At 44.0% G+C, this 24,797-nt stretch overlaps 1 long non-coding RNA gene across 2 annotated transcripts; it reads right to left on the bottom strand.

Moving 5' to 3' along the window:
- Positions 1–405: 405 nt before the first annotated feature.
- LOC124777843 lies at positions 406–21,109 on the bottom strand. 2 transcript variants are annotated; one of them, XR_007015786.1, is made up of 3 exons: positions 21,002–21,109; positions 6,728–6,997; positions 406–551 (listed from the first exon to the last, which is right to left on the bottom strand). It is a non-coding gene; the product is annotated as an uncharacterized LOC124777843 (long non-coding RNA). The 2 variants fall into 2 exon arrangements; XR_007015787.1 differs by having other exon boundaries at positions 6,744–6,997.
- Positions 21,110–24,797: the final 3,688 nt, after the last annotated feature.

The raw sequence follows: 24,797 nt of genomic DNA, 5'->3' as shown, positions 1-24,797 counted from the left end.
TCTCATAGCTGATGAGTTTTTCGTTAAAATTCTCGAAGACTAATGTTTACTCTTTATTTTCACGCAATGGACAAGCACGTGTAAAACCCCTGTTCCAGGCATCTGAAGGTGAGTAATTATCCACTCGTAATTCGTTATGCAATATAAATAAACAACAACTGGCCGTATTAATTATAAAAACACCTGAAGCAATGGAGACCTACAGGAATACAAGATTCGAAGTTAGTTGTACTGAATAACAGAGTAGTCTGCGGCAGAAATCACTTACTTCTTGAGCTTTGTAGCACAGCTTCTTTTTATGAAAATAAATTGTGTAGTATTTTCATTAACTTTCACGTAATGTGAAATGATTTTTTACATTGCTAATGCCAAAGCTGCGAACAAGATGTATGATTGCAAATAGAGTTGCGCAAAACAGGTTTATTAATGTTTTTACTACAATCATTCAGTCTGGGAAACATTTTCTTTGTAAGTGAGATGTCACTGTTCTTCTCTTTCGTGCTCCTTAGACCACCCTGTGCGCGACCGTTTCATCTCAGGCTCGCTGTGTTCTGGAAAATTAGAAACAGAAACATTAAGACAAGTTCTAGTTACGTAACATGAAAAGTATTGAGAAATTTGCGTTTCTGCTGGCGTACAAAATATTTGAACAACTTTCGGGAATGCAACTGGGTGATGTCTTCGACAGTCGCTGATATTTCAACAGGTGAACACACTGTGGCTTGAAAATGACGTGGTGTGCCTCAGTCAAAATATCGGCGACCGGCGAAGACATCACCCAGCTGAAATCCTGTAAGCTGTTTAGTGATGTAGTATTGATTGTTTTTGGATGAAGTCAGAGCCGCTTACACTCTGCGTCTAGAGGTTAAGCACAGTCTGTAAATAAGGAAAATGTTAGCTGGAAAGACGAGTACCCCCGTAAATGACAGTCGAGATTTCCCCAAAAGTTGCATCCGTGCTGTCTGTACACCAAAGTAGTAATCCATGCTGAAAAAAGGCACGTCGAGATTTTCCCACAAGTTGCGGTCGTGCTGTCCGTAGACTAAAGTAGTAGTCTATGCTGAAAAAAGGCACGTGGTATCGAAGATGGAAAAAAAGCGAGGCCCTAGATTCATTACGTTTCCGTTGTGTTTTTACTATCATTGTGAGCAAGTTAATAAACGACGAAAGCGATGCTTACTCCTCCAATAACTGACCGACAAATATGGTAGTTTAAGCTACCATAAACGACACTAGCCTCCAGTTCTTACGACTTGGCTGGCAAACCGTCCCTCTCCCCCCCCCCCTCCCCCTCCTTCCTCACTTCGTTTTGGTACCGGCTATCTACTGGAGTCAAAAACAATTTTCTTAAAATAAGTTAGACACTCGAACGAATACAGATACGATGCATTACGTTTCAGATGATAAAAGATTGATGTCATGAGATGAAGATGTCCATACATGTTATAACCTGTGCGTCACAGAGCATTTTTGTGAAAACTATTCTGTTTAATTTAAGATAATTCTTATTTGTTGTTCCATCACAGTTGTTCGTTTTTATTATATTGCACTCTACGTTCACTCAAGATCATCTTCAGATCCAAAACAAAATGAAACAAAATATATACCATCCAATATTTTACGACAAGTAGAATAAATAATTGCAAGTAAATGTAGAATTTATTTAAGTACTTGAGCCAGCAAGCCGTCTTGTCTACTCCGAACCACTGTGTTTTGTAACTGCGGTCAGTTTTTAAATAGTTATATGTTGGATGTAGGGGAGAGGGGGGGGGGGAGGAGGGGAAGGGGAAATGCAGTAAGGCGTATTCGGGAAGGGTAAAGGAAGCAGGGAGGGGGTGGTATTGAAAATACGCTTCAGAGAGCACGCTTCAATTCACGGTTATAAAACAGCACTTGGTGAGCCCTACTAATATCGAAGCATGTTGTTGGAACCACTGATTAGCACTTGGAAGTGCTGAGCAATAAACGTAAGAAAAACCTTCTGACAATGGTGGAAGATATTGAGGTTTTTACACACCGTCTGCAAGAGTCCGGCTACGCATTAAAATCAGCAGAATTATTTTATTAATCGTGCATTTCTTAGAAACTTCGAAAGCATCTTCCTATCGTCCACCTCGCCGCGGCGCACGTGTGATCAGCAGCACTACACAGCGAGAAGAGACAGCGGCAGCGCATCGTCCGACACACCGTCCTAGCAACAGGCCGACGGGCAGACTGTCTTCCGTACATACTGCAAATGGCGCGCCGTACAAAGCTACCACGCAGAAGCAAATGCAGTTATCAAAACTGTCGCATCCTGTTCTCTGTAACTTTAGTTGCTGCACATAGTTTCACGGTTATAATTTATTGTTTTATCATTTTTATGGTTTTATGCTTTTAATGTTTTCAAAAAAAACTGTTTAATATTTAATGACACTTCATGCAGTTCAAGAACCTTTTCGTAGATCCCGTTCTATAATTTGACGATTTTTATGTCTTTCACTATTTACACATTCATTGTTCTAGGCCTATACTACTGATCTTTAACAAAAAAATTTATACAATTTTATTTTTATTCTTTCAAGCAAGATCTTATGGTTTTATCCTTTCGAAGTTTTACACTTTTAATATCTTGAGATTCTAATTCAGTTTTCGGTACTTTATTTCTACTTTTGTGATCTTCTATTTCATCCCCCTTCTCGAACAGTTTTACACATCCATTCTCGTATTTTACATATTGACTTTTTGCAATTTTAGTATAAGGCCCTCTGTTGTTAAAGCATAGCATCCTTGCCACTATTCCTCCGTCCCCCATCCCTTGCCTTCTTTCGCCGCTCTTAATTTCCCTCACTCCGTTTTATAACTTTAATATTTTATGCCTTTTACATTTTACATACCCATTGTTCTACACTATTAGAATTTTTACAACAATTTTTACATGATTATACGTTCTATATTTTTAGCAAGAACCCTCTAGCTAAACTCATGACATCCCTATCACTTCCCTCTGTGCTTCCTTCACGGTCCTGGCCTTTACGGCCGTCAACTTCAGAATAACTCCCTCGCGCTTGTCTGCGACGTTTGGAGCGGTTGTCCATTGTTGGAGGCAGTGGTGTAAGTCTGCTGGTTGAACCGTGTTCAAAAGTAGTTGCGATTCCGCTTGAATCCCTGCTATGGAGTTATAGACCGTCCTTTCAACTTTAGTTTCATTTTCGGGAACAGGAAGGAGTCGCAAGGGGCCAGATCAGCAAAGTAGGATGGCTGGGAGAGAGTTGTTATGTTGCTACTGCGACAGAATGCCCTCACAATGAGCGAGGTATGGGGCAGGTGCATCGTCGCGAGGAGGCAACCAGGCTTTTTCCTCCCATCTCTCGGGGCGTTTGCGTTTAACACCTTCCCTCAGTCTCCTCACAACATCACAGTGTATCTTCCATGTGACTGTCCGACCGCTTGGAAGATGTTCCTCATGGACAAATCGATAACTTCCAAAATAATCATTAACATTGACTTGACGTTGCTACGAACTTGTCGCGCTTCTTACGGCACCGGAAAGGATGATGTCTTTCGCTGCGAAGGTTGCTGTTTTGCTTCATGGTCATAGGCGTACACCCATGATTCAGAGGCACTTATGACCTCCTACAGGAAATCTGGATCATTCCGAGAGTTGTTTGCAGTTCCGTGCACACGTGAACTCTATGGTCATGTTGCTTAGTATTCAAAAGACAAGGAACGAACTTCGCTGCAATTTCTCTCAAGTTCAGTCGATCAGTTAGAATGCTTTGACATAATAAAAAATTCCAACGGTTTCGCGGAATTTCATGGATTGTGTACCTTCTGTCCTTGTAGATCACTTTACCCACTTTCTCGATCATTTCCAGAGTTTTGCTTGATGACGTTAGACCCGAGTATTTGTCTTCCTCCATAGACTCTGGGTCATCTTCAAATCACTTAAGTCACTCAAATTTTCGTGCTTGGCTCAAAGCTTGCTTTCCAGATTCCTCCGTTAGCACTCGTTGGCTTTCAGTAGTAGGTTTTCGAAACTTAAACCAAAACCTACTGCAGATTCTCTGTGCCTTCAAGTCAGCGATTTCTAAATTCACAGATATAGTAGGACACAGGGTAAAGAAATCGGGAACAATTTTCACACCGATGCACTCGCAATGACTCCATGCGGCATAGTGGTGGTTAGACGACACAACTAGAGGCACCTAGCGGCGGAGGTTTGTACTGCTGATTGTTAGAATGCAATATTCAAATTTCTCGGTGTTGTAGACAGCACCTGGTATACTGCTTCAGAAACACATGTCCTGGTGTCTGGTAACGAATCAAAATGTTCGTTTCACTAGAATGACACATCCAGTACATATCCCCGATACGGCAGGTCAACCAGATATACACAAGGAGGCTGAACACAAAACGCTGATACACAACGTAAACAAAATTTCTCTGAACTAAGAGAACATGCAGAAGGAATGAGAAATTACTAAGTAAAATTCATTGGCCAAGGACTTCCCCAGTTCATTGAGAGACTAAATACAGAAACAAATAGCAACAGAGAAATAAATACCTCGACGTAACTAATAACACAGTCAATTTTATGGTTAGCATACCTTTTACAATTAACATTTCCCGAAAAATAGCAAACTTACTTACGTCACATAAAGTGAAAGTAGCTTTCTCCACAGACAACAGACTACAATAAAAATTAGTTCACAACTTAAACAAGTGCGATTGAGACTGGCGCTCTTAGGGTTCCGTACAAATTATGTGTACAGGATGTTTCCGTAAGAGCGTGGAAAAATTTAACAGGACGTGGAGAACGCTCCGCTGAACAATTTGAGGTAGGGAACCTGGTGATGGAGAAACCACCTTAAGGAGATAATAGGAATAAAATCACATTACTGTGTACTTTTTTTATTTACATTGGTTAACTGGAAATACTATCATTGACGCAATGGACGTACCATTTGTACTGTACCTTACAAAATGTGCTGAAATTGACGGCCATCGACCTCAATGCAAGAGTGAAATCGGCGAACAAGATTCTGGCGCACCCTGAGAAATATCCTTGGTGTGTTTCGTATCACATCACAAGCAGCTACAATTCTGGCAACTTTCCATCTCCGCATGCACTGGGGTCTCGTACACAACTGACTTTAGATATCCCCATAGGAAACAATCGAGGGGATTCAGGTAAGGTGACCTCGCAGGCCACGGAATAGGACATCCCCTTGCTATCCAGCGACCAGAAAATACTGTACCGGCACTGCTCCATCGTATTGTACTATACATCTCTGAATATCACTGAGTAATGAATGGGCTGTCGTTGATTCATAGCACGTTCTGTGATGGGGCAATGTAAATACGATACAACAGAGCCATCTTATGGACAAGTAAAGTAAACAAAACCTGTATCTTGACTTCCTGGTAATCAGGCTCGTCCTCCTTGTTTCCTTGCAGGAAATAAAGAACGTATATGTAAATAAGCAGCACAGTACGTGCAAACTTGTACGCATGTTAGTTGTAAATAAGCTGGAAAACAGTCCTAGACAAAGCGGTAGACAAGTTTACTTCCACGTCTCCTTAAGCTGGCTTCTCCGACCCGAGGTTACCTAACTCAAATTGTTCAGTGGAGCATTCTCTACGTCCTGTTACATCTTTGCACGCTCTTACGGAAACACCCTGTATACATAGATCGTCTGTAGGTTTTGATGAATGAATTTGCAAATATCAAGATATGTGACATAATGGTCGTATCTTTTTTTGCATTGATTTAGAAGCTTAATTTTCTTACACCGCCATGGTACCGTAGACTTTAGTATTTGACATAAAATTCAAAATGTCTATTTGACATCTCTACCCGTTTCTGAGAAGAAATGAACAGACAGACGAACTGACAGATGGACAAGAAAGTTGTCTATAGGGTTTCAGTTTTTACCGACTGAGGTATGGAACCCTTAAAAAGATAAATTCTCAGACTCTTTAACTTACAAAATCATATGCAAAACTTCCTCAGTCTCCTACATGGGACGCACAGGCAGGACCCTTCATACTCAACACACTGAACAAACCAAAAGGTACACGCACAATCAATTTACAAAATAAATCGCAGCACTATACATGAAAGCACCGGACACTCATTCATAAACATAGAGAAGATCTTAAGATACATCATCACGTGCAGAAATCACATGTAATGAATTTAGTGGTTGAGCTGAAAATTTTTGTATGCCACAAAAAGCAAGAAATATTTTATTTCTTCAAATGTTTTTCCTGCATTTAATAACTACAACAAATTGATAGGCACTTTCTTTCTTTCACACATTCCACTCAATATTTGCAACAAACTGTGGAATTCAAAACCTATTCGATTATTTAAATAGTCAGTAGTGTTCGGAATTTGTAGATAACAGTGCAATCCACGAAAAATGGAACACCTCTGTCAGTGTCTAAACTCTCTGGGAGGCCACACTGTCGTAATATCTTTGACCCGTATTTTGATTTCACATAAACAATGTGAGTGATGTATTTTGTGTTTGTGTGCGTGTGAGTGAGTTTCTGCAACAATGAAAGAGGCACAATATCTGCAAGTTGACAGACAAAAAACTCTATTTTTTAACATTAGCAGACAAGAATCAGAGGATTTATGTTTTCGAATTCTCCGTTTGCAGTAAAACAACAAAAAGACGACTGTATGGCAAGGTAAGTACAGTGTTTCATTATATAAATGATATAAAAAAGAACTCACAGTTTCGTAAACTCACGTGCTTGAAGAAGAGAATGTTGACTCTAGCGCCAGTGAAGGCGTGCCACGTCGTTAGCCGACGAGCCTGCAGACGGGGCACTTGCCGCAGAGCCCTCCAGGCACGACGACAACGCCCCCGAGCGAGGCGCACTGGCGCCGGTCCACTGGCCTGCAGACCGGGCACCGCACTCGTCCTGGATTGGCGCCAGACCGCTGGCAGGTCGCAGGCGTCGTCAGAGCCACGACCACCACCATCGCGGCCAACACCAGCACCTGTCGACACACGATGTCAGGCTGCGGCTCTGCGCAGAGACCTCTGCACCACTGATTGCATGTTGCTGCTACTCAAACCTGGCAACAAACAAATCTTGTATATCTTTTTTGTGTAGGTGGTGCTCTACAGCTTGTGAACGTCAAGGTCAACAGGAGGAGCTGTCGCTGCGTCACCAGGAGAAGCTGTTGCTTCAACAAATAAAAGTAACTTTTTTATTTACCGCCAGTTTCGATCAGACAGACCACCATGAATTCCATAGTCAATATTAAGTTCATATAAACTCACAATACAAAAAAATAGTCATGCCTCAAAACAAAAGAGCACACTGAATGGATTGGTGGTCTGGAGTGTTGTGCATGGTACCATACGATCATGTACCCTTCACTGCTGATGTAAGTCATGGCAGTAAGTGGTGTGTAAGTGCAAGTCAGTTGAATAGAATCGGTGCTAAGGATCGTTGTGGAGACATGACTGAATGGCAGCAAGCAGCTATCGTGTTTGGATGTGCCCATGACCACACAGCGAATCAGTTTACTTAATGTGTTGGTGTATGAATGGGGAGTCTCCAAAGTGTGCACAGGCAATGGTGAGCCATTGACAGCCATGGAATACAGAGTAAGAACAGTGGTAGCAAAAAGGTCTACTGTGACGGGCAAGGGATCGGCCTTGTCAACGACAACCGATCTCAAAGCCGTTGCTCTCAGTGAATACATGTCTTCAGTCACCTTGCGAGTGAACACTGAGAAGGAAACTGCATGCTTTGAGCATTTCGAGCGGGATTTCTCGCAAAAGGCCGTTGCTCACAGTGGAAAGCAAAGCTGTACGTCTTCACTGCGCTAAACAACAGAGGAACTGGACAGTACCGGTAACTGACTGGAGACGTGTTGTGTGGTCCAGCGAGAAAAAATTTTGCCCCTTGTCATATGACACAAAGCGTCGAGTGCACTGACGACCCAACGAGATGTTTGAGCCACAGTATGTGCCTACTCTGCCCGACAGCAATCGAAATACTGTCGATAACAGTGCTGCTAAAGCAGAGTTGCTAAACATAGCCTTCTGTAATTCCTTCACCAAAGAAGATGAAGTAAATATTCCTGAATTCGAATAAAGAACAGCCCACAATATGAGTAACTTAGAAGCAGATTTCCTCGGAGGAATTAAGCAACTTAAATTATTTAATAAAAACAAGTCTTCCGGTCCACACTTATGGCAATTAGGTTCCTTTCAGAGTAAGCTGACGGAATAGCTCCATACTTCGCTCGACGAAAGATATGTACCCAAAGACTGGAAAGCTGCACAGGTCACACCAATACTGAAGAAAGGTAATAGGAGTAATCCACTAAATTTGGATTTTGGAATGTATATTGTGTTCGAACATTATGAATTACCTCGAAGAGAATGGTCTCTTGACACACAACCAACACGAATTTGGAAAACATAGTTCTTGTGAAAAAACTAGCTCTTTACTCACACGGAGTGGTGACTGCTATTTACAGTGGGTTTTCAATTGATTCCGTATTTCTAGATTTTCAAAAGGCATTTGACACTGTGTCTCACAAGCTGCTTGTAGTCAGATTGCGTGCGTATGGAATGTCGTCTCAGTTACGCGACTGGATTCGTGATTTTCTGTCAGAGAGGTCACAGTTCGTAGTAACTGACGGAAAGTAATCGAGTAAAACAGAATTGATTTCTGGCGTTCCCCACGGTAGTGTTTTTGATCCCCTGCTGTTTCTTATCTGTATAGACGATTTAGGAGACAATCTGAGCAGCCGTATTAGGTTGTTTGCAGATGATGCTGTCGTTTATCGTCTAGAAAAATCATCAGAAGATCAAAATATGTTGCAAAACGATTTGTAAAAGATATATGTATGGTACAAAAATATGTAATTGACCCTAAACAAAGAAAACTGCGAGGTCATCCATATGAGTGCTAAAAGAAATCCATTAAACTTCGGTTACACGACATGTCAGTCAAATCTAAAGGCCTAGGAATTACAATTACGAATAACTTAAATTGGAAAGAACGCGTAGAAAATGTTGTAGGAAGGCAAACCAAAGACTCTGTTTTATTGACAGAACACTTAGAATTATTGACAGAACACTTAAGAAGGTGCAACAGATCTACTAGAGACTGCCTTCACTACTCTAGTCCGTCCTTTTTTGGAATAACGCTGCATGGTACGGGATCCTTAACAGGTAGGATTAACGGAGTGCATTGACAAAGTGCAAAGAAGAGCAGCATGTTTTGTATTATCGAGAAATAGGGGAGAGAGGGTCATTAACATGATACAGGATTTATGGTGGCCATCATTAAAACAAAGGCGTTCTTCGTTGCGGCGAAATATTCTAACGAAATTTGAATCACCAACTTTCTGCTCCGGATGCGAAAATATTATGTTGACTCCGACCTACATAGGGAGAAACGATCACCATAATAAACTAAGAGAAATCAGAGCTCGTACGGAAAGATATAGATGTTCGTTTTTCCACGTGCTGTCCGAGATTGAAATAATAGAGAATTATTATGCAAGTGGTTCGATGAACCCTCTGCCAAGCACTTAAGTGTGATTTGTAGAGTGTCCATGTAGATGTAGATGTAGATGTAGATGAGGATGTAGTACACGCGATAGGAGTTGATGTAAGTGTTTTTCATACTATTACCTGGACTGATGCATGCAGGTTAGCTGAAGCAGAATGTTTATTTCAACATTCTCAGTGACCAAGCATTACTTTTTCTTGTAAATATTCGTGAATGGTATGCTACGCACACTCCTGTCTTCCACGATGACAATACCCATGTTCAATGGTTTCAGACATAGCGTCAGTTAAAGTACAATCAATAAGATAAAATAATGTTGTTGTTGTTGTGGTCTTCAGTCCTGAGACAGTCCACGTCACGTTTCATATGCAAGAAGATGGCGTGCAACAAACCTCAAATTGGCATCAGGTGTACTACGTGCTTGGATATGCAAACGATTAGCATTTTAGCGCAACTGCGAGAAACAGGTAGGATTAACACCATGCTAATTTTGTATGTAACGGAAGAATACGGAGCGAATTCGTGTTTCATAAATCGTATTTGAATTTCATTGTTTGTGAGAAAATTGTGTATTTCCCTCATGAGAGAGAGAAACGTGTATCAGTTCGAGTCGGAAGTCGATTATCGCCTGCCGAGATTGTGGTTTGTCGTTCCACGACACTGCTGCTCGTATTAGTCGGGATCCCTCGGCTGGTGCTGCCAGATCCAATTTGCAGAAAATGGAGACTTCTACATCTACATCTACATTTATACTCCGCAAGCCACCCAATGGTGTGTGGCGGAGGGCACTTTACGTGCCACTGTCATCACCTCCCTTTCCTGTTCCAGTCACGTATGGTTCGCGGGAAGAACGACTGCCGGAAAGCCTCCGTGCGCGCTCGAATCTCTCTAATTTTACATTCGTGATCTCCTCGGGAGGTATAAGTAGGGGAAGCAATATATTCGATACCTCATCCAGAAACGCACCCTCTCGAAACCTAGACAGCAAGCTTCACCGCGATGCAGAGCGCCTCTCTTGCAGAGTCTGCCACTTGCGTTTGTTAAACATCTCCGTAACGCTATCACGGTTACCAAATAACCCTGTGACGAAACGCGCCGCCCTTCTTTGGATCTTCTCTATCTCCTCTCTCAACTCGACCTCGTACAGATCCCACACTGATGAGCAATACTCAAGTATAGGTCGAACGAGTGTTTTGTAAGCCACCTCCTTTGTTGATGGACTACATTTCTAAAGACTCTCCCAATGAATCTCAACCTGGCACCCACCTTACCAACAATTAATTTTATATGATCATTCCACTTCAAATCGCTCAGTACGCATAATCCCAAATATTTTACAGAAGTAACTGCTACCAGAGTTTGTTCTACTATCATATAATCATACAATAAAGGATCCTTCTATCTATGTATTACTTAGTCACTTAGGGACTAGTGACTAGAATATGGGCGTGACAATGACCTAAGAGTCGGAATACAAAAACAAAAGAAACGATGTAAATTTTTCGTCATTACATAAGTATTTACTTATAATATACAGTACAGGTTGTTAAGGATATAAGTGCGGATATTTTTATTGGTGACTCAGGGCAGCGTACTGAACAATATTACATCAGTATTTACTTTACTTGCAGATTAATAATTATAGCTGTTAGGAGTGTGGCAAGAGCAAGCTATTAATAATTATTTTCCCTGAGTAGTAGGTCAAGTGTTGAAGTATGAACACGTGGACGCAAACGATTATTCTATACTGGCAGATATAGTCCACTTATTAGTGCATTACGACCGTGCGGAAAACATCAGGTAGTAAATTATATGACGTGTTTGTGGAAGGACTGCTAGACAAAGAAGAAACAATCAAAACAGTGGGTACGTATTAAGGTACCAGTGATCAAAATATCTGCACTCATACCCCTAACACCCTGTATAATAATAAAAGCTGGTACACTGGTACAATTGTAGTCAAACGTACTGTTCCGTTCATCAAAAGCACCAATTGCAGGCTTGTAATAAGAACTTTACGAAACTATTCAGCACAAATGAACGAAGTACTAATTGATGTGAGAAGAGAAGTTGATACCACTAAATGGGAGAGAGGGGGCAGAAGTTGAGAAACTGTTTAGAAAGCAGCATTGTGATTGTAATAACACAACAGTGGAAGCCACACTGCTGAGTGTTTTCGAAAAGCACTGCTTAGGCAGGCGCTAAGAGGTCCCTCCAATTCATCAACTGATCGCGACTTCCCAGCGAACCATGTTCTAGATTCCTTGTTTACCGTCATTGACTTGGTCCGAAACTCATTTCTGTTCTTCAGCTGCTCGACCGCGTTTTAACTGAATACGAATTTTATTTCGATTTGTTAGCAGTGTCCAACACCGGAACATAGGGCGTCACGTATGAGTTTTAAGTGGGGCAGCTCGTGATCAAGTGTCCCATTGTGGGAGATGCACGTACAAGAAGAGCAAGATGCACAGGTAGCCAAGAACAACAAAGTGAAATACACAGCAGCGTGAGCAACAGAAAAAGCGTCCCAGTGACAGCAGTGTAAAGATCGTCCCTATCATGGAGGTTCAAGATGAGCACTCAGTCTCTCACGATCCAGCAACACTACCCCTAGGCACGGTCAGTGTAGGCTGTTGTGATAAGGTGCAAGGTTCTAGTTCCAGAGAAATATACTACTGAAACTTCGGATATTGACACGTCAACTCACTCTCCCTGGCGAGATGCTGCGCGGTGTCCTATTAAGGCCGTCTGATGGTGGGATACCAGCAAGTTGTCTGGCGCGTCACGTGGCTTGCGGATGCAAGATAACACTATCCTCCACTGTCATATCGATGAGTTGAGGAGGGCCATTCTTAGTGACTGCTAGCAGCACTCGAGAGAACAGACATACTGTTGAGTCGTCCATGCAGGATCTTGCAGTCACTGCACGTGGACCTTGACTCAGATGATGTCTAGATCACCAAGGTCCGTCAACACGGCGATTATTGTTGCGATTTCCATTGAAGCGGCATCAGAGAAGAGAGACTCGTGAGCCGACACTGGTGCGCCAAATGACAGCACTGAACATATGAGTGGCACCACGTCATCTTCAGACAAGTGCCAATTCTGCATACAAAATCACGATGGACACATCCTTGTGTGAAGACTCCAGGAAGAGCAAACATTGGCAGATTGCATTTGTTACCGTCATACGGCCCAGCACGCGTTGATGGTATGGGGTGTCATTGGGTATATAACATGTATACCCAATAGATTAGAAAAACTTTGGACAGCAGCCGTTACATTTATGACGTGTTATGGTTGGTGGCTTCGAGGTCTCCATGACATTATTGCTATTGTGTCCTGAGGCACCAGCCGCAACACATATGACGGCTATAACGCGCGAGTCATGGAAAGCAACGCTCATGCGGTCTGTAGCAGCCACACGGGATTTTCAAATATGCCCCTAGACTGCCAGGAAGCGCACCGAGAGCTACTGACCACCTGGTATCTCGCCAAGCAACAGCAAGAGGTCGCTGGCTGCATCGCAAGACCACGTCTACATCCGATCACGAGTTACTAGGAGCAGCACGTCTCTTCCTGGAGAACAGCTATTTAAGGAAACCTGATTTATACAACGTCATCCTCTTCTACCCCGACCTGTGGAAGACTTCCCACATCCTCTTGTTCCTCAGACCCCGCAAATCCCCTTCCATCGCCTCTTCCTACCGTCCCATCTGCCTCACCTCCATCTTCAGTAAGGTCTTCGAATCCATCCTCTCATGTCGTATCCATCACCACCTTAATCAACACCACCTGCTCCCTCTTACCCAGTGTGGCTTCTGACTCTCCTTCTCCGCTGAAGACCAACTCCTTAACCTCGTCCACCTTCTCTCCCCCCAACATAGCTTCCGTCGCTCCGCCATTTTCGTTTCCCTCGACCTCCAAACTGCTTACGACCATGTTTGGCATCCCAGTCTCCTCTTTAAACTCCAAACCTACACCGTGGCTATCAATTTTGACTGTCCGGTCGCTTCCTTCCTCTCAAGCCGTCCTTCCTATGTCACCCTCCACGATACCAACTCCCGCATCTTTTATCCCACTGCTGACATTGCTCAATGCTCCGTCCTCTTCCCTCTCCTCTATCTCCTGTACACCACCGATATGCCCAAGCCAACCCCACCTGTACATCTCCTCCAATATGCTGATGACACCCCCTTCCTGGCTCTCTATCCTACCCTTCAATGGTCCTGCCACACCCTCCAAACCCACCTTGACTACCACTTCGTGCAACAACTGGTTCCTTCATATCAACCCCTCCAAGACTCAGACAATCATCATAGGTTGCACCACCCGCTCCTTCCGTCTCCATGATTTCTACCTAACCATTTACAGTTGTCCCATCCAGCTCACCCCCACCCTGTGATACCTTGCCCTCTCCCTCGACCATCACCTCACCTGGACCCCTCATCTCCTGACTATCCAGAAATAGGCAGAAAGCCCATTCCCACCTCTGCCTCCTGAAACTCCTGTCCAGCTGAACATGGGGACTGCATCCTTGCACCATCCTCCACACCTACAAATCCCTCTTCCATCCTATCCTCTGTTATGCCAGTCTTCCCCCCACTTTTATAAGGCTCTCCAAATTCTAGAACAGCACATACTTCACCTTGCCTTCCGTATCCGCCTTCCATCTTCCACACAGCTCCTATATGACCTCATCCCTTTCCCCCACCTCCTTTTTTCCTCCAATATCTGCATCCTTTACACTGTCCACAGGCTTGATCCCCCCACCCCCTGGTGTTCTCCTTCCTCTCCACCCCCCACCCTTTGCCTCACCTCTATCGCTGTACCACTCCCTCTCTCCACCTCTGCACCCTCCATCTCCTTCATCAGGGCAATTTCCAGCACCTCCCCCTCCTGGATAATGAACTTCACTGTGCCATCTACCCTTCCTACCAACTGTAGCCTAGCGTTGTTCCAGCCCCCTCCCCAGGGCCCCCCCTTTTCCTCTCCCCTTCTTCCCCCAGAGCGGTTTTTCCTCCTTCCCCCTTCTCCCCCTGAGTCTCCGCATCCCCTACTCGGCTGATTCCCTCTCCTGTCCTTCCCTCCCTGGCCTCCTTCGGCGCGCCCACCGCCCCAAATCCCCTTCTCTCCCTCCCCCTCTCACACCACCCATTCTCCCCTTTCTTCCCTTCTCCCTCATATCTGTACCCCTGGCAGATCCTCTCAATTTGTTCTTCACTGTTGGTGTGCTACGTCAGCGTTGTGTTCGGTGCTGTTCTACAGTGATGTCAAGTGCTCTGATTTTAATCATGTGCTGGACTTGTACATAATGTTGCTGTCCACGATTGTTCTGTGCTACGCCGCCCGTCGCAGCTTTTGTGCTCTGGCTGTACTTCGCCTTGTGTTCTTTTAATTGTCACAGTGTGTGTGTGTCTTTTTTTTTGGGTACACTTTTTTTAGATTTTTATCTCCATTTTTACAGTCACTACCTTTTGAATGCTATCTTCCATTATGTTTCCCCTTTTTTATATCTCTGTTTCGCCATGTTTCTCCTTTATGTAGTTTTACATGTCTCCCTGTCATGTACTGTCTCTCGGCTGAAGAGTGGCACCTATGCTGCTGCCAGCCCGCCCCGGATGGGGAATTGAAATTCAATACAGAAAAAAATCACTACAACCAGATTCTGTCGAGGAGAGCTAACCGACTCATGCGCCGACTGCTTGCAATCCCTCAATTAAGCTCTCGTCGACGTACCATCGACAACGACAGAAGAACGCCAAGAAGTAGGCTTCTGTGTTGGCAAAGAGCTTTCTTCGAGTGTTAATCATTTCATTGTTTAGTTACAGCTCCAGGGAGTTAGGTGGAGTCAAATCCACAGAACTGTGTTTGGAACCGTAGAAGAGGCGCATTTAAATTGTAATTATAAAGTGTAATGAACAGATTTTTTGTTTTGGAAAGGACAATAAAGAAGCTATTGTACCCCTACTGGGACTCTCTTTCAATTAGGAATAATAGACAGGTTTTGCAGTTATCTGTCTACACCTGAAATTTGCGTGTTATCCATGCTGTCTGGGCCACTTTGATACAGAAGTCTATTGACTGTTGCCCTGCTCAACACGATCTGCACATCTCGTCCACTGAAAACATTTGATCGTGGGTTGCCGAAAAATGGCACGCAACCATTCACGAATCACTACAATTGATGAGCTGTGCCATATAGTTGCAGCAAGATGGAATGACGTACCCATACCTGCCATCCAAGCTCAGCTCGAATCAGTGCCCAGCCAATTTCGTACTACCAGGGTTAACAGGTCTGTTTACCAAATTTTGCTCCTTGTTTACCTTCAAGTCATCTCAAAGTTTAATTATGTTTTCTTCCCTATATTTTGTACACGCACAGATGTAAAATCGCTCTATTTGGTAACCTTACTGGTGTTGCAATTTTAATGACCAGCAGTTCATACCCACAATTTTGGTATAAGAACCTTCTCTGATAGAGTGAGACGACACATCTGTAGTCAGGAGTAAATTGTTCATCCCATGATTTTGACGAACATTACGCATGAAAGACTTGAATTTTTTAAACATAATCTTGACTCCAGAATGAGATTTTCACTCTGCAGCGGAGTGTGCGCCGATATGAAACTTCCTGGCAGATTAAAACTGTGTGCCAGACCGAGACTCGAACGTCCGCGAAAGGCAAAGGTCCCGAGTTCTAGTCTCGGTCCGGCACACAGTTTTAATCTGCCAGGAAGTTTCATATCGGCGCACACTCCGCTGCAGAGTGAAAATCTCATTCTGGAAACATCCCCCAGGCTGTGGCTAAGCCATGTCTCCGCAATATCCTTTCTTTCAGGAGTGCTAGTTCCGCAAGGTTCGCAGGAGAGCTTCTGTAAAGTTTGGAAGGTAGGAGACGAGGTACTGGCAGAAGTAGAGCTACGAGGACGGGGCGTGAGTCGTGCTTGGGTAGCTCAGTTGGTAGAGCACTTGCCCGCGAAAGGCAAAGGTACCGAGTTCGAGTCTATGTCCGGCACACAGTTTTAATCTGGCAGGAAGTTTCATAATCTTGACTGTTTGCTAGTTTTTCGAATCGTCCGAAGACTGTTATCGAAAGTACGATCGCAGCTAGTATCAAGCGATATTTGTGAGTAGATTGTGGATTTCTTGATGGGGAGGAGGCAGCGCATTATCTTGGATTCAGAGTCTTCGACAGATATAGAAGTAACTTGAAATGTGCCTCAGGAGAAGTGTGTTTGGATCCCTGGTGTTCATTTTTTATATTATTGACCTTGCAGGCAGTGTTAACAATAGCCTCAAATTTTTCGCAGTTGATGCAGTTATCTGTAATGAACTACCCCGTCTGATAAAAGCTTCAGAAATATTTAATCAAATCTTGATAAGATTTCAAAGTGGTGCACACATTGTCAGCATGCTTTAAAAGTTCAGAAATGAAAAGCGTGTGGTAGGGGAATCAGTCAACTCGCATAAATAGCTGGGTATAACAGTGTCTGAGGTTATGAACTGGAAATTTCAGATGGCATCAGACGTAGGTAAAGCAGTTGTAACAGTTCGGTTCATTGGTAGAATGCTTAGAGAAGGGAGTTGGTCCTCAAAGAAAATTGCTCAAAAATAATCGTGAGACCCACCCTAGAATATCAGTCAAGTTTGGGGAACCCTAGAAGACAGTGCTGAGAATATTAAACGTATCCAAAGGGTAGTACAAACGGTTACAGGTTTGTAAGATTCATGGGAGAGCGTGACAGAGATGCTAGAAAAACTGAATTAGCAGATGCTTGAAGGCAGACGGAAACTACCTCCTGAAAGCCAACGAAGTTTCAGGAAGTAGTATTGAGTGAGGAATCTAGGATTATACTAAGAATTGCTCCCATACAGATCGCGAAGACAAGATAGGGTTAATTACAGCACTCCATACATGAATGGAACTGGAAGAAGCCCTAACAACTGGTAATGTGCGAAGTACCCTTTTCATGCACTTCAAGGTGCTTTGTAGAGTATGCATATAAATGTAGAAATCTCAGAACATGACCTAATTTCGTTGTTGGTGTTATACTGAACCCCAACAGGGAAGTATCATCATACTGTAAGCACACTCCGTCTTCAGGCCACAAGTGGCCCATCGAGACCATCCGACTGCCGTGTCATCCTCAGCTGAGGATGCGGATAGGAGGGGCGTGTGGTCAGCACACCGCTCTCCCGGTCGTTATGATGGTTTTCTGTGACCGGAGCCGCTACTATTCGGTCGAGTAGCTCCTCAATTGGCATCACGAGGTTGAGTGCACCCCGAAAAATGGCAACAGCGAATGGCGGCCTGGATGGTCACCCATCCAAGTGCCAGCCACGCCCGACAGCGCTTAACTTCGGTGATCTCACGGGAACCGGTGTATCCACAGCGGCAAGGCCACCGCCATCATACTGTAAAAATACTTATAAAAAGTAATTTAAAAATTCCGGTACTTATTATATTCTTATTCACTCAATGTTTGGATATAGCCCTAAAGGTAACTTGTTGCTCAGGTCAGCCTCATATGGATAGTGACTGTGTTTGTTGTGTGCAGACACAAGGAGAACTGGTCATTGTCCATAAGCAACTAGCCACGGTCGACAGGCTTCACGCTGTTGTTCTAAGCTACATAGACATAGGGGCAACAGCGCGAAAGCTGCAACTTATCTGGTGCCGTTGAAATCCCCCGGAAACTTCGTTGTCACTGTGGCTTCCGATGTGCAACATCTGAGCTGCCTGCCTGATTCCTCTTTAAGGAGAGTGGCTGGCAGTGGTCGGTTCGCGTATCTCTGGGCGGAGGCAGAAAGTGGAAACTTTACGCCTTAGCGGCAGGAAACGACGAACAGAACGGTCGTAGGACAGATGCACATAATTATGGTCCCATTGGGGGCCGAACCGCACAATAACCCTGGGTTCGGTGTCGGGCGGCGGTGAGGTGGGTGGATTGCTGTGGCCTGTTGTGGGTTTGTCAACCACTGAGGGCCACGGCGGGACGAATCCTTTCCGTCGTTTCTAGGTCCCCGGTTCAATACACATATAGTACGCAATACACAAGTATCAGGAGCAACCTAAAGTAGAATGATCACATAGAGTTAACTGTAGGAAAAGCAGATCTCAGGCTGAGGAAGAAACTCAGGAAAATGTAAATGAAATAAGTAGCTTTTGTCAGCTCACCTACGCCTCCCAGCTCGACCAACACGAATTTCGATGAAATTTTATGTGAGCATTCGCACATGACTCCAATGAACGTTGGCAAAATTTTACGTTCGTCGGAGTAACACTGGTAGACGGTCAGGCACTTGTGTGATTCCATCGACGACTTTGCGCAGAGCGAGCGTGAATTTCTGGCGAATTTGAGCTGTTATATCTCTGGCAATATTTTGTTGATAGAAAATGTAATTTCGCCATCTTGTACACATTTATGTGTTCCCTTAACAATAACAATGAAATGAATTTTACGAGCCATACTCACCCTGAATATTTTAGACAAAATAGTCCGAAAAAAATTCAAGGCTGTGCTTGTTACAACTCAGGGTATAAAAGTATGGCGAACGTGAAACTTGGCATGTAGTAACATAACGACATACGGTTTTCCAGTATAAAATATCATTCACGTACTGATTTCTAAATTTCTACAAAATCAGTTCAAACTTGATTTTCGTAAAAATTAAAAAAATACATCACATTAAATATGTTTTCCATAACTCATTTCAAAGTATTCACAGTTGGAAATAACATGTTTTCATACATTGCGAAAATCACGTTCAGGTTTCCAATGTGAGCTAAAAATACCCGAAAATGACGGATAAATTTGAGAGAAAGTACCATGATAATATGCTACATTGCACGAACCTGTTGCCTGTGTTTCGTTGCATGTGGCTTTTATTTCTAAACTGACAAGTAACACGTCACGAAATGAGAAGTTTAAAATCAAAACTGATATTACTTTTTGCTTGCCGCCTCTATGAGATACTCCTACAGATTTGAGAAGCAGAGATTACGTACTTAGCAAATGGCTTCGTAAGCAGGCAGGTACGATCACAAGGCTTTGGAATATAAATTAAGAAACCAAATTATTGGCTTGGGAACCTAGAAGTGGCTGATATTGCACAGCTATCGGATGTCATCACTATGGTGATGGGATTGTCGATTCATGTTCTTGAACCGGTACTAACAATGTCACCGTTGACCAGTGCAACATAATGAGATATTACTTGTCAATTACTTCGATGAACGTTAAACTTAGCGGGCGTTCGTTGGGGACACGTGCGAATGCTCACATAAAATTTCGTCGAAGTCCGTGAAGCTCGAGCACAAAAATGTTCCGAGATTAGGCTATTTTACATGGAATGACCCTTTTAAAACATTGTCCTACCGATTCTTGGGTATTTCTCACTAGCCTGGAACCCTTACCAGGTTGCATTAGTAGAAGATCCAATTAAGAGCATCACGTTTCGTCACGGGATCTTTTGCTAGCACGAGATCGTTACGGAGAAGCTCAACAAACTGCAGTAACTAGCGCTACAGGACAGGCGTTGTGATCCAAGAAGACATTCAGTATTCAAATTCCCAGAGAATACGTGGCAACATACCACTTCCGACCACATACGTCTCGCGAAATGTCCACAACGAGAGAATCAGGGAAATTGGAGATAATACGGAGTACTGCCGACAGTCATTCTCCCCACGAGCCCTTCGGGAATGAAAGACAGACGGTTGGGGACAGACAGTGACACCAGAAATACCCTTCGCCAAACACCGCGAGGTGACGTGTGCAGTACTGACGTAAATGTTGACGTAGGTGCTGGAATAAAATATAGAAGTCCGAGTAAATTCACTTACGTAGAGCAAGCATAGTGGTGATCATTCAAACCTCCTGGTTGTGGAGAGCTTGAAGTTTTAACGGTCCTTCCAAGGAATCTCAATCTGATAGGTGTATTTCTCATAACAAGTTTTCTAGGTTATACAACATTAAGTCGCTCCGTACGAACACTTCTAGGTGTTTTACAGTTGTAATTCTTTCCATTGACTGCAATCGTCTATCTTCTGTAAATTTTCCTCTACTTCGCTACGATTTTTTGACTTTTTGCCTTCCCTAAATAGACTATCGTCAGCGCCGGCCACGGTGGTCTAGCGGTTCTAGGCGCGCAGCCCGGAACCGCGCGACTGCTACGGTCGCAGGTTCGAATCCTGCCTAGGGCATGGATGTGTGTCATGTCCTTAGGTTAGTTAGGTTTATGTAGTTCTAAGTTCTAGGGGACTGATGACCACAGATGTTAAATCCCATAGTGCTCAGAGCCATTTGAACTATCATCAGCAAACAGCCTCGCGAAGCTTCCACTTTTATTCGTATGAGCACTAGACTAATGGATTACACATTGACACGCACTTTCATTACGTTAATATCCATTCTTTTGTTTTCAACAAGGCATCGCACTTCAGCGCGCACACTCTTACCTGCACTCTGACAGCAGTACCCGTGGTCCTGGCCATACCGTCGACTGCGCCCTCAGCTGAGCGCCTGCGGTGACTTCTATATACGTAACATGCTTGCTCCGTAGCCAGTATCTCCCCACTAGACCCACAGCGCAAGCGGTTCTGCGAATCCCACCGTGTGGTTTCTTTTTTCCGCTACGCAGAAATTGTTCCTCAACCGGACAGCCTTCAGCGAACGCTCTTTGAATGGCAAGCGTCATGTTGTGAAATGACTGGATTTCTCACAAGAATTTTTCCATTACTATGTTTTCATCCAACAACTTTTCTGATTGGTTCAAATGGCTCTAAGCACTATTGGACTGAACATCTGAGGTCATCAGTCCCCTAGAACTTAGAACTACTTAAACGTAACTAACCTAAGGACATCACACACATCCACGCCCGAGGCAGCATTCGAACCAGCGACCGTATCGGTCGCGCGGTTCCAGACTGAAGAACTTTTCTGGGAGTTTAATGTACAACACTGTTCTTTCCTCCGATTTATACTAGGATCTTTACGTGGTTAGTACCTCATCGTTCGTAAATACATGCAGGCTGAATCACACGGATAGAACATCTCAGATATGTCGTAAAGAGTTCTAGGTACCGAAACTATATTTCCGGCCAATGATAGTACACTAAAAAGAGAGTGATTTGCTTTACATGAAATACTTCTATCATTTCGTTTACTCGAGATATTGAAGCAACTATATGTCATTTATGGGAAGATACACTTTTCCTTACAACATTGTCGGCCGAAGTGGCCGTGCGGTTAAAGGCGCTGCAGCCTGGAACCGCAAGACCGCTACGGTCGCAGGTTCGAATCCTGCCTCGGGCATGGATGTTTGTGATGTCCTTAGATTAGTTAGGTTTAACTAGTTCTAAGTTCTAGGGGACTAATGACCTCAGCAGTTGAGTCCCATAGTGCTCGGAGCCATTTGAACCTCACAACATTCGAAATTTCGTGGGACGAGGAGATGGTGGTGGTGGTTAGTGTTTAACGTCCCGTCGGCAACGAGGTCATTAGAGACGGAGCGCAAGCTCGGGTTAGGGAAGGATTGGGAAGGAAATTGGCCGTGCCCTTTCAAAGGAACCATCCCGGCATTTGCCTGAAACGATTTAGGGAAATCACGGAAAGCCTAAATCAGGATGGCCGGAGACGGGATTGAACCGTCGTCCTCCCGAATACGAGTCCAGTATGGGGACGAGGAGGTCAGTAATATAAGTTTTGTACATATAGTTTTCTAAATACTGCTGCCAAAGCAGGCGGTAAGACGTTGTCTCGGCTCCTCCGAAGGCGTAAATGTCGCTCTGATGAACTCGGTGCGGTGTGGCCGTGCGGTTCTAGGCGCTTCAGTCTGGAACCGCGTGACCCCTACGGTCGCAGGTTCGAATCCCACCTCGAACATGGATGTGTGTGATGTCCTTAGGTTAGTTAGGTTTAAGTGGTTCTAAGTTCTAGGGGACTGATGACCACAGATGTTAAGTCCCATAGTGCTCAGAGCCATTTGAACCATTTTTTGAACTCGGTACAGCGTCTTAAATAATATTTAAAAACGATACTTTACGAGACAACAAACTATGTCTCTGATCAGGAGTGTGTGCCTGCTACATTAAAGAAGCTATGCGTATAATTTAAATCTCTGTACACACATATAATTTTGCTCGCTAACTTCTATCACGTAGAGCGAAGACTTAAATTAACTTCATCGACTCTCCAACCGTCCCACTGACAAGACGCGAGAAATTATTAAGCGCGAATAAATCGCAGTTTCGTGTACGGAGATTAAATACAACAGCAAACCCTTCTGTTCCAGTTAACAATACTGCTAATGGAGATTTATGGTAGAATGTAGTATATTTATTGGTTTCAGTGAAGACACAGACCAGGTGCATAAAAAAGCACCTCATTCTAGTATCTGTCTCTTTCGGAAACACTAGTAGTCATTACTAACAGGCATCCGTGTTCAAATACAGAGATATGTAAACAGACAGAATACGTGGCTGCGGTCGGCAACGCCTATATAAGACGTGTCTGGCGCAGTTGTTAGATGGGATACTGCTACTACAGTGACAGGTTATTAAGATTTAACTGAATTTGAATGTGATATTATAGTCAGGCACGAGCAACGGCACCGAGCGAGGTGGCGCAGTGGTTACACACTGGATTCGCATTCGGGAAGACGACGGTTCAATCCCGCGTCCGGCCATCCTGATTTAGGTTTTCCGTGATTTCCCTAAATCACTCCAGGCCAATGCCGGGATGGTTCCTCTGAAAGGGCACGGCCGACTTCCTTCCCCATCCTTCCCTAATCCGATGAGACCGATGATCACGCCGTCTGGTCTCCTTCCCCAAACCAACCAACCAACGAGCAACGGGACTCAGCATCTCCGAGGCAGCGATGAATTGAGGATTTTCCCGTACGACCACTTCACGAGTGTACCATTAATATCACGAATCCGGTAAAATATCAAATCTCGGACATCGCCGTGGCCGGAAAAAGATCCTGCAAGAGCGGGACCAACCACGACTGAAGAGAATCGTTCAACGTGAAAGAAGTGCGACCCTTCCGCAAATTGCTGTAGATTTCAATGCTGGGCCATCAACAAGTATCAGTCTGCGAATCATTCAATGAAACGGCATCGATATGGGCTTTCCGAGCCGAAGACCTACTCGTGTACCCTTGATGACTGCACGACACAAAGCCTTACCCCTCGCCTGGGCCAGTAGACACCAACATTGGACTATTGATGACTGGAAACGTGTTGCCTGGTCGAACGAGACTCGTTCAAATTGTATCGAGCGGATAGACGTGGACGGATACGGAGAGAACCTCATGAATCCATGGACCCTGCATGTCAGCAGGGGACTGTTCAAGTTGGTGGAGGCTCTGTAATGGTGTGAGGCGTGTGCAGCTAGAGTGAGACGGGACCCCTGATACGTCTAGATACGTCTCTGATAGGTGACACGTACGTAAGCATCCTGTCTGGTCAGCTGCATCCACTCATGTCCACTGCGCATTCCGACGGACTTGGGCAATTCCAGCAGGATAACGCGACACCCAATACGTCCAGAATTGCTACAGAGTGGCTCCAGGAACACTGGAACACTCTTCTGTGTTTAAACACCTCAGCTGGCCACCAAACTACCCAGACATGAACATTATTGAGCATATCTGGGATGCCTTGCAACGTGCTTTTCAGAAGAGAAACGTGCTTTTCAGAAGAGACTTCTACCCCTTCGTAATCTTACGGATTTATGGAAAACCCTGCAGGATTCGTGGTGTCAGTTGCCTCTAGCATTACTTGAGACATTAGTCGAGTCCGTGCCACGTCGTACTGCAGCAGTTCTGCGTGCTCGCTGCGGCCCTACACGATATTAGGCATGTGTACCAGTTTCTTTGGCTCTTCAGTGTATTTGCGTTGCCTTTTATTTTGTTAAAGATAAAATTTCACAATTTCATGTCATTACCTATTCAATTAATAGTTTCATATAGAAAAAGTTAACAATAATTGGTTAACCCGATGCCAGAAAATTGTGTTTACATTTCTTTCCAAATAGCGATTGAAGTATAGAGGGATTGTTTCAGCTGTTTACATGTCCTTGACCGAGGGGGTCTCGGCCTCTCTGCCAGAGCAGCACGCTTGAGAGACCGACACACACATAAAAGGCTAGGGATATTTCATTAAGGAACTAAAGAAACTAAAATTCCGATCAAACCACATCCTGGCCAGGTATAATGTTATTTCCTTGTTTGCCAAAGTGCAACTCAGTGAT

This window comes from Schistocerca piceifrons, chromosome 2 (genome assembly GCF_021461385.2).
Source record: "Schistocerca piceifrons isolate TAMUIC-IGC-003096 chromosome 2, iqSchPice1.1, whole genome shotgun sequence".
Classification (NCBI taxonomy): domain Eukaryota; kingdom Metazoa; phylum Arthropoda; class Insecta; order Orthoptera; family Acrididae; genus Schistocerca; species Schistocerca piceifrons.
This window is presented reverse-complemented; position numbering and strand designations above follow the sequence as displayed.